Genomic DNA, 20875 nt, shown 5'->3' on the forward strand with positions numbered 1-20875 from the left:
AGAGTAACCCCAACTCGCAGCAACCAGAGAAAAGCCAGTGCACAGCAAAGAAGACCAAATGCAGCCAAAAAAATAATAATAATAAAAATTTTTTTAAAAGTACAAGTTGTTCTATACTTACTATCATACTATATATTGGCTAGTGAGAAAAGCAAGTTATAAAAATTTTTTAGTATGATTTGTTTTAAAAATTCTACTTCTGTGAATATTATATATATTTTATGTGTATCTGTGTGTGTGTGTGTACGTAGCTTACTAAATGAGTTGAATTCAGTAATCAACAGAAAATGGCCGTGCATTTGTTTTCATGTATGCCAGTTTGTATGATACTGTAACAGGCAGACCCCCATAGCCTCTTTTCTGATCACTTGAAGGTACTAAAAAATATAGCCAGTCTAAATCAAAACGTCAATTTTGTATCCACTTTAAAACCTCTCCCTCTTTCTAGCAAAGGCTTAACTGTAGTTTGGAGACCAGCAGAGAGATGGGGGGGGGGAAACGTCTATCCTCTTACTCTTTCTTCCTTTCCTCCCACCCTTGCTGATGGTTTCAACAGGGTCAAGTGATGGAAAAGGAGGTTTTAAATGAAAAGAACCAGATGTCTTACTTGACCACTGCTGTGATAATCCTTGTGTCCTGTCAGTGACCTCTGCCCTGGCAGGCATACAGTCTAGCTCTCTCCTGGAGGGATACATAGCCAGCCTCACTCCACGTCACTGCCCTTACCAAGTGTGCAGCTCGGTAGGCCTTCAACCAGCGAATAGGACCTCTGTTTCCTTTCTCATGGGCATGAGCCATTTACATAGGGAACTCCCTTACTGGGTCTGCGATAGAGGAGAAAAGCCAAAGACCTACAAATTCCTTTCAAATAATTGTATTCCAAATTAATTTCTAGGTGCCTTTACATAGGCTGTTAGTGATGATGTCACTAGTCTCATTTTGCTTTGTTTTAGTAAATCCTGTGTAAGTGTCTATCACGCCTCTCTTTAGAATATGGGTCACTTACCACCTATTATCTTCAGCTTTGGTGCATTAGCTGCAAATCCAAAACAATAGGAAATACACCGTTTAGCACCCTGTCACATTTATACCCCCCCACACACACACAATCTCATGCACACAGATATACATATATCTGCTTTGTTAATGGAGATCAAGAAGTAGGATACCCACAAACTGTGAACATTGGTGGCCTCTGCAGTGGAATGGGGGGCAGTGAGAGTGGTGACTTTCGTTTTTCACTCTATATTTCTCAATCGTTGAATTTGCTTGCAATAAGCATGCAATTCCTTTGTAATTAAGAAAACAATAAAATAGTAATGATAGTAATAATAATAAAATATTGATAATAGCTATCATTTTTAAGTCTCAAAGTACCAGGCTCAGTGCTAGATGCTTTGTTAACATTATCTGTTTTAATCCTCTTCACAGCACAATGATTATGGCTTTTTGATAGATGAAGATTCTTTGAGGCCAACTTGGCCAATGTTCTAAGTTTTGCTGGGCTTAGAAACCAATGTAGTCTACCTCCAGAAATCCTCAACAGTTCTCCTGGTATATTCTAATCTAGCACTTAGCAGGGTGACAGGCAGTAGGCCACTCAGTAGTGGTTGATTGACTGCAGGCCGTGAACTGCCTCTTTTCATCTGTAGCACCCAGCACAGTGTCCTAGCTGTAATAGATGTATATTAGGTGCTCGGTAAATGCTAGCTGAATGGATTGAGAGGTGGCATAATTTATCATCCAAGCCAGGACACTTCTAATAGTGAAAATGAGTGCTACTCACAGCTACACAGGTGCAGCACATGAAAATCAGGACCGTTCTGGGAAAACAAGGCTGTATAGTCACCCTGTTGGTAGAAGGAAGGAAGGAAAGAGGGAAGGGGAGAGGAAAAGGAGGGCAGGGAGGGAATAGGAGAGAAGGGAGGAAATGTATCCATGGTATTTTATTGCCCTGCAAATTTTTGTAGAGTGCATAAAGCTTTTTCACAATTAATGACATGAAGCTTGAAAATAAAATAGACCTCGGAGAAGTAGTATATATGTATAAAGGAGTTTTAGTTATTATAATTAGTGATTTCAAGTCATAAAAGGGGAATGATGGAGAGCTATCAGGAAGGAAGAGAAAGCTGAAATTTTTGAAGGAAAATAATTCTGTTTATTTTCATCTCTTGACAGACACAACGATACATCAAAGAACAAATGCCCTGGAAATGAAGTTCTTTCCAACAGTTTGAGTAAAGAAGAGAGCTGTAGAGGTTTGGGTCAAGTGTTGAGCTGGAAGCTGCTGGGAGGTGACAGAGATGCCATTTCGTGTCCAGACCCAGCTGAGGCTCATCCAGTCCTGACTGCTCAGCTCAGAGGAGGAAGTACTCGAGCTGGGGAATAAAAGACATGAACAAACTATTGTATTGGCCAAAAAGTTCGTTCGGGTTTTTTCCATAAGATGTTACAGAAAGACCCGAACAAAATTTTTGGCCAGCCCAATATTTGGGTTGGTTTAAGCTTCCCTGAGCCTCACTTTCCTCATCTGCTCATTTGGGATAAAACACCTCACAGTGTGAGGTGAAAATTCAAAGAAACAATTATGGCAGCTGTGCATCTTCCTTACCAGGGTCAATTGTTTTGATGAAAACATTTGTTCTTATAAAGAGTGAGAAGTCTGGGACCTGTGTCCCACTACTCTGTGCTCTCTCACATCTGCTGCTGATGCTTTGGACAATGCTATAGACTGAATATTTGTGTCCCCAACCCCAAATTCATATGCTGAAATACTAACCCCCAATGTGATGGTATTAGGAGGTGGGGTCTTTGGGAAGTAACTAGGTCATCATAAGGGTAGAGCCCTCATGAATGGGATTGTGCCCTTATAGTAGAGGCTCCACAGATCTCTCTTGCCCCTTTGACCATGTGAGGTAATGGCGAAAAGACAGCCATCTGTCTATGAGGAAGCAGGTCCCCATCAGACACTGAATCTGCCCTTGCCATGACCTTGGACTTCCCAGTCTCCAGAACTGTGAGAAATAAATGTCTGTTGTTTTTAAGCCACCTAGTTTATGGCATTTTTGTTATAGCAGCCCAAATGGACTAAGACAGACAAAGTACATCACATTAGTGTTGTCTTTTAGAACATGTCATGCACTGAAATGACAGCTTCAGCTTGTTGAGAATATGGCTCTCCATCACACAATTTATGCCCATTTTCTGAGAGGATGCCCATCGTAGGGTCAGTAGGGTCATTGAATTTTCATTCTGTGGGATTCAGCGCTTTCTCAAGAGGCAGGCTGACTATATAAGGTCTAACACCCCTGGTGGTGGGTAGGTCCACAAAACAAGTCAGGGTAAGCATGTGTGTTTGTGTGTGTGTGTGTATGTGTGTGCATGCAGACATGTTTAACTGTGTGTGCATGTGTGTTTAGTGAGAAGAAAAAAGTGAGATGAAAAGGACTGAGGTCACTGATGAACCACACATCCCAAACATCCCAAACCCCTGCATCTAGAATATCCACTTGTTCTAAACATCAGGGAGAAGAAAGCTGAATCACTGACATCTTATATAAATCTAAATTTTCTAATGGCATTTTACATTATTAAAACTTAATGAGAAAAGACTGAGTAGGGGAGAAGTCTAGCTTATTAAGCTCATTTTTTGGTCTATTTTTCATTTTATAAAGAGATTCAAACTCAAAGCCTACACAACAAAGAAGCACTCACTCCCCTTTGTGGAGTAATATGTTTGGGTTTTTTCTTTAAATTGGGCTTAAATTAGACCTCAGAAGGAGGGATTCATTAAAATCCTGATCTGTGATGTTGGCAAGTTCCCATCTGAAAGGCCTGTATTACTTCCTTTGATAGGGTTCAAAGGAGAAATAACAAATGCCAAAACTAAGATTATGGTTTTTCTTGATGTGCCAATTTATAATGTTTTCATCAGACTACAAAATCACAAAATTAGAAAGATAAAGAAGAAACAGATTAATTCTTGATAGGTAGTTTTTTCCCCAGTTAAAATATACATAGACCTTGTGTGCATTATGTGTGTTTTCTTCTAGCATTTTTCTATGAAGAGACACACATGCAAATCCATGGACATTCATGTATGTGGTAAAATTGATATCACACATCATACATAAATTGTATCCTGCTCTTTTCCACTTAATCCTATATTATTATCATTGCTTCTGACTGAATGTTATTTGAAAACAATTTTTAACTGTAGATAAGGCATAAATTATTATTAATTGAAGAGGCCTCTGTCATTGTCTGTAGGGACCATTTCCAGTTGATCATCATTGTCAGTAATGTATGAGAAGTAACGATGTTTAAATATAAATTTGGAATCTGATATTGCTTTAGATTCTTAGAAATGGAATTTTTTTTTTTTTTTTTAAATTTTTTCCAGTTTTTTATTTCATAAGATTTCCCTTTCACATATTTATTTAAATTGCTGTAGGCACTGGGTGTGTTTGTGTGTATTGAAGCATATGTTCTTTTTTTATAAGCAGGTTTTTTGAAGTCTAATTCACATACTGTATAATTTATCCACCTAAAATATACAATTCAATGGTTTCCACTATATTCACAGAGTTGTACAATCACCACAATCAATTTTTGAACATTTTCATCAGCCCAAAGAGTGTTTTAATTGTCACGTGTTTGTGAATTTCCGAAATTTCTCTTATTCATTTCTAATTTCATTCCAGTGTGGTCAGAGAACATAGTTTGCATGATTTCAGCCCTTTGAGTTTGGGGGAGATTGTTTTGTGGCCTAGGATTGGGTTCATCCTAGATAAAGTTCCATGTGCTCTGGAGACAGGAGTGTGTTCGGGAATTGTTGGGTGCCGTGTTTTATAGACGTGTTACGTCTACTTGGTTTACAGCGCTTCAGTCTTCAATTTCCTTGTTGAGCTTCTACCTAGCTATTCTATCCACTGTTCCCTCTAATACTGGGGTGGTGAAGTCTCCAGTGACTATGGTTGGATTGTCTATTTCTCCCTTCGGTTCTGTCAGTCTTTGCTCCATGTATTTCGGGGGTCTCTGCCAGATTTCATAGCCCTGCACTAGGAGCTGTGGCGGGGGAGCCCTGTGGTGCTGGCAGCGCTGGCCAGCAGTTGTTTCCATCGTGCTGAGTTGGGTTGTAGCTCAAATGCAGACTCTGGCTGTTTTACTGAGATTTAGTAGATATTCTTTTTTTTTTTTTTTTTTTTTTTTTTAACATCTTTATTGAAGTATAATTGCCTTACAATGGTGTGTTAGCTTCTGCTTTATAACAAAGTGAATCAGTTATACATATACAATATGTTCCCATTTCTCTTCCCTCTTGCATCTCCCTCCCTCCCACCATCCCCATCCCATCCCTCTAGGCGGTCACAAAGCACCGAGCTGATCTCCCTGTGCTATGCGGCTGCTTCCCACTAGTTATCTATTTTACATTTGGTAGTGTATATATGTCCATGACACTCTCTTACCCTGTCACATCTCACCCCACCCCCTCCCCATATCCTCAAGTCCATTCTCTAGTAGGTCTGTGTCTTTATTCCCGTCTTGCCACTAGGTTCTTCATGGCCTTTTTTTTTTTTTTTTTTTTTCCCCTTAGATTCCGTATATATGTGTTAGCATACTGTATTTGTTTTTCTCTTTCTGACTTACTTCACTCTGTATGACAGACTCTAACTCCATCCACCTCATTACAAATACCTCCATTTCATTTCTTTTTATGGCTGAGTAATATTCCATTGTATATATGTGCCACATCTTCTTTATCCATTCATCTGTCGATGGACATTTAGGTTGCTTCCATGTCCTGGCTATTGTAAATAGAGCTGCAATGAACATTTTGGTACATGACTCTTTTTGACCTATGGTTTTCTCAGGGTATATGCCCAGTAGTGGGATTGCTGGGTCGTATGGTAGTTCTATTTGTAGTTTTTTAAGGAACCTCCATACTGTTCTCCATAGTGGCTGTATCAATTTACATTCCCACCAACAGTGCAAGAGTGTTCCCTTTCCTCCACACCCTCTCCAGCATTTATTGTTTCTAGATTTTTTGATGATGGCCATTCTGACCGGTGTGAGATGATATCTCATTGTAGTTTTGATTTGCATTTCTCTAATGATTAATGATGTTGAGCATTCTTTCATGTGTCTGTAGGCCATCTGTATATCTTCTTTGGAGAAATGTCTATTTAGGTCTTCGGCCCATTTTTGGATTGGGTTGTTCGTTTTTTTGTTATTGAGCTGCATGAGCTGCTTGTAAATCTTGGAGATTAATCCTTTGTCAGTTGCTTCATTTGCAAATATTTTCTCCCATTCTGATGGTTGTCTTTTGGTCTTGTTTATGGTTTCCTTTGCTGTGCAAAAGCTTTTAAGTTTCATTAGGTCCCATTTGTTTATTTGTGTTCTTATTTCCATTTCTCTGGGAGCTGGGTCAAAAAGAATCTTGCTGTGTTGTATGTCATAGAGTGTTCTGCCTATGTTTTCCTCTAAGAGTTTGATAGTGTCTGCCCTTACACTTAGGTCTTTAATCCATTTTGAGTTTATTTTTGTGCATGGTGTCAGGGAGTGTTCTTTTTTCATACTTTTACATGTACCTGTCCAATTTTCCCAGCACCACTTATTGAAGAGGCTGTCTTTTCTCCACTGTATATGCTTGCCTCCTTTATCAAAAATAAGGTGCCCATATGTGTGTGGGTTTATCTCTGGGCTTTCTATCCTGTTCCATTGATCTATATTTCTGTTTTTGTGCCAGTACCAAACTGTCTTGATTACTGAAGCTTTGTAATATAGTCTGAAGTCAGGGAGCCTGATTCCCCCAGCTCCATTTTTCGTTCTCAAGATTGCTTTGGCTATTCGGGGTCTTTTGTGTTTCCATACAAATTGTGAAATTTTTTGTTCTAGTTCTGTGAAAAATGCCAGTGGTAGTTTGATAGGGATTGCATTGAATCTGTAGATTGCTTTGGGTAGTAGAGTCATTTTCACAATGTTGATTCTTCCAATCCAGGAACATGGTATATCTCTCCATCTATTTGTATCATCTTTAATTTCTTTCATCAGTGTCTTATAATTTTCTGCATACAGGTCTTTTGTCTCCTTAGGTAGGTTTATTCCTAGATATTTTATTCTTTTTGTTGCAATGGTAAATGGGAGTGTTTTCTTAATTTCACTTTCAGATTTTTCGTCATTAGTGTATAGAAATGCAAGAGATTTCTGTGCATTAATTTTGTATCCTGCTACTTTACCAAATTCATTGATTAGCTCTAGGAGTTTTCTGGTAGCATCTTTAGGATTCTCTATGTATAGTATCATGTCATCTGCAAATAGTGACAGCTTTACTTCTTCTTTTCCGATTTGGATTCCTTTTATTTCTTTGTCTTCTCTGATTGCTGTGGCTAACACTTCCAAAACTATGTTGAATAATAGTGGTGAGAGTGGGCAACCTTGTCTTGTTCCTGATCTTAGTGGAAATGGTTTCAGTTTTTCACCATTGAGGACAATGTTGGCTGTGGGTTTGTCATATATGGCCTTTATTATGTTGAGGAAAGTTCCCTCTATGCCTACTTTCTGCAGGGCTTTTATCATAAATGGGTGTTGAATTTTGTCGAAAGCTTTCTCTGCATCTATTGAGATGATCATATGGTTTTTCTCCTTCAGTTTGTTAATATGATGTATCACATTTATTGATTTGCGTATATTGAAGAATCCTTGCATTCCTGGGATAAACCCCACTTGATCATGGTGTATGATCCTTTTAATGTGCTGTTGGATTCTGTTTGCTAGTATTTTGTTGAGGATTTTTGCATCTATGTTCATCAGTGATATTGGCCTGTAGTTTTCTTTCTTTGTGACATCTTTGTCTGGTTTTGGTATCAGGGTGATGGTGGCCTCGTAGAATGAGTTTGGGAGTGTTCCTCCCTCTGCAATATTTTGGAAGAGTTTGAGAAGGATAGGTGTTAGCTCTTCTCTAAATGTTTGATAGAATTCACCTGTGAAGCCATCTGGTCCTGGGCTTTTGTTTGTTGGAAGGTTTTTAATCACAGTTTCAATTTCAGTGCTTGTGTTTGGTCTGTTCATATTTTCTATTTCTTCCTGGTTCAGTCTCGGCAGTGTGTGCATTTCTAAGAATCTGTCCATTTCTTCCAGGTTGTCCATTTTATTGGCATAGAGTTGCTTGTAGTAATCTCTCATGATCTTTTGTATTTCTGCAGTGTCAGTGGTTACTTCTCCTTTTTCATTTCTAATTCTATTGATCTGAGTCTTCTCCCTTTTTCTCTTGATGAGACTGGCTAATGGTTTATCAATTTTGTTTATCTTCTCAAAGAACCAGCTTTTAGTTTCATTGATTTTTGCTATTGTTTCCTTCATTTCTTTTTCATTTATTTCTGACCTGATCTTTATAATTTCTTTCCTTCTGCTGGCTTTGGGGTTTTTTTGTTCTTCTTTCTCTAATTGCTTTAGGTGCAAGGTTAGGTTGTTTATTCGAGATGTTTCCTGTTTCTTGAGGTAGGCTTGTATTGCTATAAACTTCCCTCTTAGCACTGCTTTTGCTGCGTCCCATGGGTTTTGGGTCGTCGTATCTCCATTGTCATTTGTTTCTAGGTATTTTTTGATTTCTCCTTTGATTTCTTCAGTGATCACTTCGTTATTAAGTAATGTATTGTGTAGCCTCCATGTGTTTGTATTTTTTACAGATCTTTTCCTGTAATTGATATCTAGTCTCATAGCGTTGTGGTCGGAAAAGATGCTTGATACGATTTCAATTTTCTTAAATTTACCAAGGCTTGATTTGTGACCCAATATATGATCTATCCTGGAGAATGTTCCATGAGCACTTGAGAAAAATGTGTATTCTGTTGTTTTTGGATGGAATGTCCTATAAATATCAATTAAGTCCATCTTGTTTAATGTATCATTTAAAGCTTGTGTTTCCTTATTTATTTTCATTTTGGATGATCTGTCCATTGGTGAGAGTGGGGTGTTAAAGTCCCCTACTATGATTGTGTTGCTGTTGATTTCCCCTTTTATGGCTGTTAGTATTTGCCTTATGTATTGAGGTGCTCCTATGTTGGGTGCATAAATATTTACAATTGTTATACCTTCCTCTTGGATCGATCCCTTGATCATTATATAGTGTCCTTCTTTGTCTCTTGTAATAGTCTTTATTTTAAAGTCTATTTTGTCTGATATGAGAATTGCTACTCCAGCTTTCTTTTGATTTCCATTTGCATGGAATATCTTTTTCCATCCCCTCACTTTCAGTCTATATGTGTCTCTAGGTCTGAAGTGGGTCTCTTGTAGACAGCATATATATGGGTCTTGTTTTTGTATCCATTCAGCCAGCCTGTGTCTTTTGGTGGGAGCATTTAATCCATTTACATTCAAGGTAATTATCGATATGTATGTTCCTATTCCCATTTTCTTAAATGTTTTGGGTTTGTTATTGTAGGTGTTTTCCTTCTCTTAGAAATGGAATTTTTATATTCAAGGAAGTGCTCATTTTAAAGCTTTTGGGATATTTCTTACAAAATGTCTCGCCATGAAATTTGTTACTGTGTGACTACCATGAGAGGGGATACGGGCCAAGCACTCCCCCCGACCCTCACCAGCCTTGAGCATCATCCAATTATGCCAATTCGTGTGTGTACGTTGCACAATTTTTTTTTAATTTTTTTACTTTTTATTTATTTATTTATTTATTTTTGACTGTGTTGGGTCTTCGTTTCTGTGCGTGGGCTTTCTCCAGTTGTGGCGAGCGGGGGCCACTCTTCATCGCGGTGCGCGGGCCTCTATCGCGGCCTCTCTTGTTGCGGAGCACAGGCTCCAGACGCGCAGGCTCAGTAGTTGTGGCTCACGGGCCCAGTTGCTCTGCGGCATGCAGGATCCTCCCAGACCAGGGCTGGAACCCGTGTCCCCTGCATTGGCAGGCAGATTCTCAACCACTGCGCCACCAGGGAAGCCCACTTTGCACATTTTTATACCAGTGTTAGTGTTTGTATAATTCAATTTTTTTTTAAAATTTATTTATTTATGGCTGTGTTGTGTCTTCGTTTCTGTGCGAGGGCTTTCTCTAGTTGTGGCAAGCGGGGGCCAGTCTTCATTGCTGTGAGCGGGCCTCTCACTATCGCGGCCTCTCTTGTTGCAGAGCACAGGCTCCAGACGCGCAGGCTCAGTAATTGTGGCTCACGGGCCCAGTTGCTCTGCGGCATGTGGGATCTTCCCAGACCAGGGCTCGAACCCGTGTTCCCTGCATTGGCAGGCGGACTCTCAACCACTGCGCCACCAGGGAAGCCCCTCAAATTTTTTTAATTTTAAATTTAAGGCTCTTAGCCCTTCTTTTTGTTTGTTTGCAAATGGATTTTCCAATTTGTCATTTACCTTTTAATTTTGTTTTTTGTGCTGGTGACAAACTATTTACATTTTTAGGTAGCCAGATATAACAATCTTTTTTTAAAGATCTCTCCTGTTGCTTTTATGCTTGTAAGTCCTCATCTATCCCTAATTAGTTTATACCTGCCAATAATTTCTTCCTGTTTTTAAATTTTAAAAAATATATAATCCAGGGACTTTCCTGGTGGCGTAGTGGTTAAGAATCCACCTGTCAATGCAGGGGACACATCCCTGGTCCGGGAAGATCCCACATGCTGTGGAGCAACTAAGCCCGCGTGTCACAACTACTGAGCCACGTGCCTAGAGCCCGTGCTCCGCAACAAGAGAAGCCCCCGCTCACCGCAACTAGAGAAAAGCCCGTGCGCAGCAACGAAGACCCAGCATAGCAAATTTTAAGTTCCTAGCATAGTGGCTGATACAGACTCTATGTTCAATACTTGGTTATTATTGTCATATTATATTTATGATCTTTAGTCCTTTATCTAGGAATTTGGAGTGTTTCTTGTTCAAATACTTTTCGTATTTCTCAGTAAATTTTTAAGATTGATACCATACATTTTTACTTATGCTTATTCCTATGTATTTGGTGTACTGTTAAAAAAAAAAAAAAGACATTTTCACTACATCTTTTAATTGTTATTTGTTAAAATGGCTGAAACCTCAAAACAATCGGTGCCAACTGCATCTGTATTCCAAAGTGAGATCACCTTCACCTTCAAGGACTAGCAGAGGAGACAATGAAAATCGGTTTTACGATCCTTGTCTTTTTACCCTCTCAAACATCACAAGGGTTAAATTGGAGAGGTGAGGAGAGTTTGGAAATGGAGACTTTTAAAGAGAGAATAGTCTGAAAGATGTATCCCATTCCACTCCCCTCCCTCTTACGCACAACACACATGCTCCCATAGGTAAAAGGTGTAGGATGCTTTCCTCTCTACACAAATCAAGTGAAAGTGGATGCATTGGGACCACTCAGAGAACTGGTCGAGAGTGCCCTGGAGCTGGCGGCATGATGGTGTGGCGTCCGAGTCAGGCCTCAGGAATCTAAAGGATGAGAGTCTGAAGCAGCTTCAGGCAGAAAGTAGAGAGCTATGGTAGAATAAAACTGCATCCACCAACAGCAGATCTAAGAAACCTGTTTCTCCTGGAGCCCAGATAGAATCAGTGGAGCTATCTGGTGGCACAAGAGGACTTGATCAAGGACTTCCTTGGTGGCGCAGTGGTTAAGAATCCCCCTGCCAATGCAGGGGACACGGGTTCGATCCCTGGTCCGGGAAGATCCCACATGCCGCAGAGCAACTAAGTCCGTGTGCCACAACTACTGAGCCTGCGCTCTAGAGCCTGCAAGCCACAACTACTAAGCCCACGCGCCTAAAGCCCGTGCTCCGCAAAAAGAGAAGCCACCACAATGCAAGGCCTGCACACTGCAACGAAGAGTAGCCCCTGCTCACCCCAACTAGAGAAAGCCTGCGTGCAGCAATGAAGACCCAACGCAGCCAAAAATAAATTAATTAAAAAAAAAAAAAAAGAATCATGGTGTCGATGTTTTTTTTAAAAAAAAAGAAGACTTGATCAGCAAGATGCTGGAAGTGGGCAGCCAAGGGAAGAGTTGGGATGACTGTGCGAGTGCACATCCTCCATGTCAGGACATGTTAGTAGACATGAGATCCTCAGTGGTAGGGGCTTTTCAAAGAAGCCACAAAGCGCTCCAAAGAAAGTCCCCTTGAAGCATCTGAGCCCAGAGAGTGACAATGCACAATATGAACCAAATAAGACATTTTCTGCCCTTTTTCCTCTCCTCCTTTTTTCCCACCCCTGCCCCCCACCCATTTTGACTTTAGAAGGGTGAGAACTGGTATCAGCAAGTAGAGTGGTGGAGGAACGGAAACAGACACCCAAAGCTGGGAAATGGGAAAAGCTTTAACTTCAATGGGAGTTTGGACTTTGAATTGGAATGAGAACGTTTTAAGGATTATAGTGACCGAAGCCTTATTAATTATCTCAGAGAGGCCAGAACATCACCGTTTCTGCCCTGGATTTTATCCAAGAGATTAGGAAAGAAATAGCCCTCCAAAATCAGTATGCTGGAGCAGTGGTAAGAACAGAAGCAAGTCATTTTCTGTTGTATCCTTCAAATTCTGATGTTCAATATGACAGTTACATTTGTTCAAATTTTAATATTATTTTAATAATAAGCATAAAAAATAATGAAGGGTGTCAAGCAAATTAGGAAAGTGACATTCAGTTATTTATCTTAGGGAGTTTATATAGCAGCAGATATGTTTTTAAGTGCTCAAAGATCAAACCAGTAAACCCTAGGGACGAACAGTCTGGGCCATCTAGTCCATTGCTCTGTCTACAGACCAAGGACAACTAAACCATCTGTGTCATATGCAAATTCCCTCTATTTAAGAAACTTGTAAGGGAGATTTAATTAAATAAAATCAAACCGTTTCTGAGCAGGCCCTTTGCCACCAAGAGCCCTAATGTAAATAGTGGATATTAATTTTCAGGCCATCAAACTCATGGACACAAAGAACATAATTTTGTAAAATTTTTCTCTAACTCATACAATATAACTCATCCAGGGCCTTCATTCTATCTGATGTAAAAAACATAATCTATTCAATCCAGATAAACTGTCAATTAATTAAGTGATTTTCTCCAGGCACCTTAAGCTAAGACTTAACTCTACTAAAGTAGAATCTAAAGTAGCATCGAAATTTGAGAGGAGCTTCAGTGGAATGGGTGTCTGGTCTGCAGATTTCCTCCTGTATCTGATAGAGTTTGCTGGGATACAAAGCACCCTGTGTAAACTCTGTCATTACTTGGGTCCCTTCTGTGTCTTCCAGCATATGCTCCATCCTGACTTGCCTCCAGCTGACAGGGTCACAGAGATCATTCTCCTCATTCTGATGACCAGGGTCCTCTGGGTGAACCATCCTCTGTCAGCCACTCTGTGTAGCTCTAAGGTGCACGTGGAACTTTTGGCCATTATTTCATGCTTCTCCAGTGTCATAAGAGCCACTGAGTTGGGGGGTGGTGCTATCTCAAGCTCTCTTTGCCTAGACCTGCCCTATCCCCATTTACGTGGTACACAGCCACTTTCAAAAGCAGATGTAAAAGACTTCGCTAAAGCACCGTCACCCCCTCACACTTATCTGGGAAGCAGGATACAGATCTTCTCGACTTTGGATATTGCCCCCCCCCCTCTCTGGGCTGTGTCCTGCTGTCATCTAGCTTTTCCAGGCTTATTCAGGGCAGGGGTAAAGGGCCAGGCTCATCTCGGGTACTGACTGGCAGCTAAGCTTCCTCATCCTTCTCAGAAACTCCTCCTCACCCAGGCTGTCACCTTTTTCTATAGAAAGCTATAGAAGGAATTAACTCTATACTTGCCTTCCTTCAGCGTTTCAGCCTAGAAACAAAAAAAACAAACAAAAAACCCACCAACAACCTCATCTCTTGCCTCAAAAATAAAAGGCCTTAGATTTCAAGACTAATGCCTCTGCTCTGAGTTTCAAGAATCTGTTTGGAATTTTAAAAAGGAAGGAAAGAAAGAATTTGCCCCTATTCTAAGTTCTTTGTGGCTCCTTTCAGTGAGTGCTCTCTGAGCAGTTAATGCTGCTAAGTCAACGGAGAGAGGGTCATGGTGTGAAGGAAGGAGCCAAACATTACTTAACATTTCTACATTTTAATCTGTAATACATGTGTTTCAAATCTCCAGTTATCTAACAAAAGTCACCACACGTACACCCACTTCTTCTCTGCCCCTAGCCAACAAGGAGGAAACATATAGTTCTACAGTTTCCTGGTCCTAAGGGTGGGGAAAGAAACTCGGCAGCAGGCATATACATGCCCATTAATTACCAAAAAGTGCACTTCAAAGAAAGCTGAGGGCTTCCCTGGTGGTGCAGTGGTTGAGAATCTGCCTGCCAATGCAGGGGACACGGGTTCGAGCCCTGGTCTGGGAAGATCCCACATGCCACGGAGCAACTGGGCCCGTGAACCACAACTACTGAGCCTGCGTGTCTGGAGCCTGTGCTCCACAACGGGAGAGGTCGCGATAGTGAGAGGCCCGCGCACCGCGATGAAGAGTGACCCCCGCTTGCTGCAACTAGAGAAAGCCCTCGCACAGAAACGAAGACCCAACACAGCCATAAATAAATAAAACTAAAAAAAAAAAAAAAAAGCAAGCTGAATCTATGGAGGTCAGCCGGGAGAGGTTCTAGCAGACCTGTGCTCTCCTGCATCAGAAGTATCCCTGGAAACAAAGGGTAGAAATAAAGGCAATCATACCCAGAGGGGATTATTATTGAGATCAGGATCAGCTTTAAGCATTCAGAAAATTATTTGTTTACTTGCAGTTTTAATTTTATGAACTTGACATCGCGAAATGAATGACAAAGAAAGTCTATCCACCTAGGTCCTATACATTGGACAGTGAACACATTTTAACTTTGTAACAAACAAAACCAGATTAATATGTCTCCAACCTGAAATGGCTTTGGAACTGTCAGAATAGTTAACTGGGGAGTGTGACGTCTCACCTCTATTTAGTAATCAATTTGCAATGTCTTAATTAAATTCTCTTCTGAGCCTCGAGAAGGTATGGTGAGACTGGAAGGTATAACTTGAACCAAATTCTCCAACAACCACAATATAATATAAGTAGGGAGAAATAATCTCTGGATCTTTCCAAGATAAAAGGAAAATAGAATTCTTTCCTATCACATATTCTCTGTTAGAAGGGCTAACAGGTGGAAAAAAAAATAGATTTATTTGGGGTTCTTGGTCCACAAGGCAGAATTATACTTCAGTTTCAAGGAGGAAGACTTTAAAATATAAACTTACCCTCATTTCTCCCAAGTCATGCTAGTGTGGAGGGAGCAGAGTGAAAACCGAGGAGAAGATAAGAGGAAAGAGGCTGAGTCACTGCTAAGGGTACAAGCAATAGTCCACAGTGGCTTGAAATCACATTTCCAGTAGAATCATCGGCCCTTGAATTCTCTGGTCTCCTGCTTTCCCATGGCAGGTGCTGGGAGAGGAAGGATTCATTCATTTGCTTCTTGCTGTTAGCTTGCCATTCTGTCGTGTTGTCAGGTGAGCTCAATTTTCCCTGTAGTGGCCTTGACCATCAGATCTTCTTCTTTGCCACATCTGCTGCATTCTTAACATTGGGCTCTCACTGCCTAGCTTGACCTTCCCACTGCCAGTGAAATGGGAGAAGGTTCTCTCTTCAGCAATAATGTAACTTTTTTACAAGCAACCCCAAAGGGTAGCTTGGCGGTCACCATTTTCATTTATTCATTCAACATGTATTCAACAAATATTTAATCAGCAGCTGCCACATGCCAGGCACTGGGGTTGGGACTGGCGGCACAGTGGAGAGCAAGACAATGATGGTCACTGACTTTGTGGAGCACAGAACCTAACATTGCACTTTTCTTCCTTTTCTAGTAAACTTCAGAAAACCTCCTCAAGTGCCAAGGAACATCTGGGTGGCACTTTCCAGGCTGGCATTCAAAAGCATTTGTTCCGGGACTTCTCTGATGGTGCAGTGGTTAAGAATCCGCCTGCCAATGCAGGGGACATGGGTTCAAGCCCTGGTCAGGAAGATCCCACATGCCACAGAGCAACTAAGCCTGTGCGCCACAACTACTGAGCCTGCCTTCTAGAGCCCGTGAGCCACAACTACTGAGCCCACGTGCTGCAACTACTGAAGCCCACGTGCCTAGAGCCCGTGCTCCTCAACAAGAGAAGCCACCGCAATGAGAAGCCCGCGCACCGCAACAAAGACCCAACGCAGCCAAAAATTTAAAAATTTAAAAAAAAAAAGCATTGGTTGCCCAGCATCTCAGAACCTTCTCACTTCTCCACATTGGAACAAACTTTCTGCTCATGCAGGTACTTCTCCCAAATGCCTTTTTCTACTTACCTTTCTCAAAAGTTAAAAAATAAAATTATTTATTTGGCTGCACCAGGTCTTAGTTGCAGCATGCAGGATCTTCATTGCCGCATGTGGGATCCTTCAGTTGCGGCATGCATATGGGATCTAGTTCCCTGACCAGGGATCAAACCCAGGTCCCCTGCAATGGGAGCTCAAAGTCTTAACCACTGGACCACCAGGGAAGTCCCTTTCTCAAATATTTTAATCACCATGTCACAGAAACCAACTCTCCAATCCATTTCTTGCCATTTTTCCCAAGAGGTGTAGAGGACCATCATGAAAGTGGAATTTCTTCAGCCCTAGTGGGCCAGAGCTATATTGATTACATGTGAGAAGATATGAAGGAGTATCCAACCTTAAGAGTTGAATATTCATATTATAAAAAACTTTATAGGCAATGGACAGGTGAAGTTCTTGGTTGAAATAATAAATAGAGGATGCATTTTTTTATACTTTGCACATTTTTCCTCATAATTGAATGGTAAGGAACCAATTAGCAATTTTAGAAAAGAGTAACAAGATCAGGTTTGTACTTCCCATCGTATACAATTTATTTACTATCTAGGGAGCTTTGAAAGTGGGAATATTTAGACGGAATTGGGATGAACTATAGTGACTCTCCAGCTTAAAGAGAAAAGATATCCAATTAATTTCTTTACCTTTTTCTCTTCAGGGTAGTGCTTTTATCCTTCCCTAAAATCCTGCATTGCAGGGACAACCAGCATTCCCTTTCTTCTTAAAGGGTTTTCTGGTCAAAAAATAGTTCTATAGTCAGAGCTATAATTTTACTTTGTCCATAGTTGCAGACCCTATTCATGCTGGAAAAGACATCTGTGGTTCTGAGCATCATTCTCTGGGATGCAGAGGCTGAAATGTTTGGTCTCACGGAGGTCAGAAGGGGAGGAAGTTGAGGAAGGAGCTGGTTTTCAGTCAATGGTCAACCAGTCCATATCACAGACCACCCTGCCACCAATTGAGGACCTGATGACAAACACCTCTGGACTGGGGTCAAAAGTCAGGCTCATTCCTCCTCTTTATCTTGAAAATAGTCCTTTTACGTATTATGGGCATACGTATGGTTGGCGGAGCATGTGTGAAGAACTGGGAAGGAACTGAGAAAGATATTGCAATGCGGACAGGGCAGGGTGTGAACAACTATAAACCTTTGTGAAAGTGTTATCCTCTGAGCTGTCATTCACTTGCTTTCTCCCACACTGAGAGTGTGCTCATGAGGTCAGTAAAATTGACTGAAGATAGACAGACAGAACCATGCTTTCCAGGGATCTCAGAGGAGTAACAGCTACAAATAAGACATCCTGGCAATGACCACAGCAGAGAGAGCCGGCTTGACAGCCTTGAATGCACAGGTTACACCTAGATGCCTAGAAAGTATCCTGATTCTCTACAGTGACTATTGACTAAAGGCAGAATCATCTAAGTAGAAGAAACAATGAAATGCACCTGAGAATTCTGACATTTTGTCAACAAAATCAATGCAGAAATTTGATATGGACAATTTTCCTGGACAAAGGGAAAAGGCAAGTTGATCTCAGCCTAATTGATATTAACCTATCTAAAGGAAGACTATGGCAAGAGGAGAGAGTTGGTTAGCCAGAAAAGCGTAGAAAAATGGGGATCAGAGAGGCAAAATTCAGCCTTCTGTGCACAGTACCCAGGGGAGAGAGATGGTAAGTCTGGAAGATTTGCCACAACCTGCATATATTTCAAGAGGCCACAGAGTGCATGGTTTAGGATGTCTCTGGAGTCAGACTAACCTCGTTCAAACACTAGGACCATAGCTTACTTACTTACTTAATTGCTGTCTTGAACAAGATACTTAAGTTCTTTGAGCCTTGGTTTCTTCATATGTAAAACCAAGATAATATTAACAGTTCCTTGTTGCCCCTTCTTCCTGGGCACACAGTGAGACTACATTTCCCAATCTCTCCTGAAGTTTTAGGAGTGGTCATGTGACCGATTTCTACCCAGTGGAATAGGAGCCAAAGTGGCATGCAACTCCTCCAGGCCCAACCCATTAAAAACTTCCTATATTCAATCTTCTATCCTCTTTACTTTCCCACTGGCTGGATGTGGCAGAGCCTCCAACACTTTGGGGACCTGAATGACTGTGTGGAGCAGAGCCCCTTTACCAATCTGGAACCACGTTAGACTATTTGTAGGAGAAAAAATTAAATTCTATGGGGTAAACTATTATTCCTTTGGGGACTTATTTGCTACAGCAGTTAGCCATCTTAACTAATATACTACTAATTGTTTTGTTGCATAAAAAAGATGAGTCCATGTAAAACCGGTAGGATGGTACCTGGTATATAGAAAGTGCTTAAAATGTATAGCTATTATTTTTATTGTGAGCTAAACCAGACGCCTCTGAGGTCGGTGCAAGTTTGAAGATGACAAAATTGATGTCAGAATCAGCTGAAGTTTCTTCGTTTTTTCTTTGCCGTAGTAGCTATAAAGCACTACACAAGGTATAAATGAGATGATGAATATATGCCAGCATGACTGAGCAGGTCTCCAATACCTCCCTTGCTTTCCAAGTGATAGATGGGCTGGGCTCAACAACCCACACAGAGCAAGGGGGTTGTCAAGTCAGAAGAGCCCAGAACTGTAGACTAATAGCCTTCATACACTTTAGCTTGGGTTAGTAGGTGAAGAGGAGAGAGGGGGTCTCAGATCATTTCTCTAAGATGTCATTTGAATTTAGGTTTATATTTTTTGCTGAACCACAGTTATATAATATTCTTACTTCCATATTTCATTTCTTATTGCTCCACTGGGTCTACTAGAGGTATCAGTGCAACGTAACAGGCTATAACCTACCGCATCCTACCATCCTTCTTCCTTTGTACAAATTCTTTGATTTCCAAACTAACGTGTATTCCGATTAGCTTTCCTGCCCTCTATAACTGAAAACTAAAGCCCGGGAATGAGGACACAAGCATTGACCACAGAAAAGGAAATCCATATTACCAATGCATATATAAATCAATTATCTACCAGTCCTACTCCAGTCACTCTGTATCCTCCATCCTGCATTATTTTTTCATGGCATTTACAGCTATCTGAAATTTCATCTTTTATTTATTTGCTTACTTATTTATTATCTGCCTCTTCCCCCTGATGTAAGCTTATGAGGATGGAGACTATCCTGTCGCTGCTATATCCCACCATTCAGAACAGTGCCACTCACAAAGTAGATACAAAGAAGCACATTTTTTTTCAAATAAATAAATGAATTTGTTGAACGAATTGATGTTTGTCATAGGTTGGTTTCCTTGAATCTCTTCATTTATGGGGAACTGATGAGTTTCTAGACCAGAAAAGCTAATTACTGGGGCCTTGACAAGATCTGGTACCAAGATCAGGTTACTTTGTGGATACTTGTTTGGGTATCCAGACAGCTGGGTTCTTTAAGTAAAGTGACTCTACACAATCACAAAACATTTGGGAATGGAAATTTGTACATTACTTCTGGGGAGGTGAATCTAGCTTATTGTCACTCAATTATATTACAATTCATTATTCCCTGTTCTGGTGTCAGGAAAAGATTAGAGCCCTTGGGATTACTTAGCCTAGAAGAGAAAATGCTGAGATGAGATACAATCTGCTCACTAAAATAAGTCTTGTCAAATTCATCTCATGTCTTTTTTGGTGAGGGTCATTAAGCTGATGGATCTGGGGGAATGTTCTACAATAAAGGATTTTGTGGGATCTCTCAGGTTATTCTCACAGACAAGAAGGGAAAAGACAGGTGAATTGGCATATGGTTGAATGTTGAATGACCATCCCTGAAGGATGCAGGAGGGGGTCTTTGGTGATGGATTTTATTGGATTTTGTACAAGTACCTGGAATGCATTCTGATCAAATCTGTGGATCACAGACATACCTAGGAATAAGAACTAACACATGGGTGACAGAATCAGGTCCCATAAATCTCTTATTGAGCTGTAACAATGAATGTAATATAGCAAGACTGAATTTAACAGAGATAAAGATCAAGTCATGCACTTGGGTTCAACAAATCAATCACACATCTGACCCAGCTGAGTTCTTTTAAATCATCCAAGCCACTCCCAAGCTGCACAGCCAATATCCTGGAAAACTCAGTCCCTGACACCTTACAGAGCCCAAGTCTAGAGCCCTATTGCCCAAGGTCACAGCTAATTCATTTCTTGACCCAGTCTGTTACCTCAGCTCCTGACCTCTTACTCCATTCCCTGGTTCTGGCTGAACACTTGCCCTTTGGCTCTGACCATAGACTCCTCTCTGCTGCTATGATCCCATTTCCCCTGCTTTGACCTCTCCAGCCACTTTGAGTCTGGTCTCTGGGACCCACACCAGCACCTTCTCTGAGATAGATAGCTTAAGGACAGAACATTCCAAGCATTGACCAGTCTTGGCACCCATGAAGACACATACCTGTGGAGAAGACAGATAAGCACAAAAGTAGATAGATAGATAGATAGATACGTATATATACATATAGATACGTATATATATCTTCATTTTTTCTTTCATTCTAT

The 20875-nt window shown here is 40.8% G+C and overlaps 1 long non-coding RNA gene across 1 annotated transcript in view; it reads right to left on the minus strand.

Moving 5' to 3' along the window:
• Positions 1 to 412: 412 nt before the first annotated feature.
• The window catches only part of LOC309650632, a 32079-nt gene continuing 11616 nt past the window's right edge, over positions 413 to 20875 (minus strand). Inside the window, exon 2 of the long non-coding RNA XR_014257658.1 lies at positions 413 to 2378. This is a non-coding gene — a long non-coding RNA (uncharacterized lncRNA). The remainder of the gene's footprint in view (positions 2379 to 20875) is intronic.

This window comes from Balaenoptera physalus, assembly GCF_965194825.1.
Source record: "Balaenoptera physalus genome assembly, chromosome: 20".
NCBI lineage: Eukaryota > Metazoa > Chordata > Mammalia > Artiodactyla > Balaenopteridae > Balaenoptera > Balaenoptera physalus.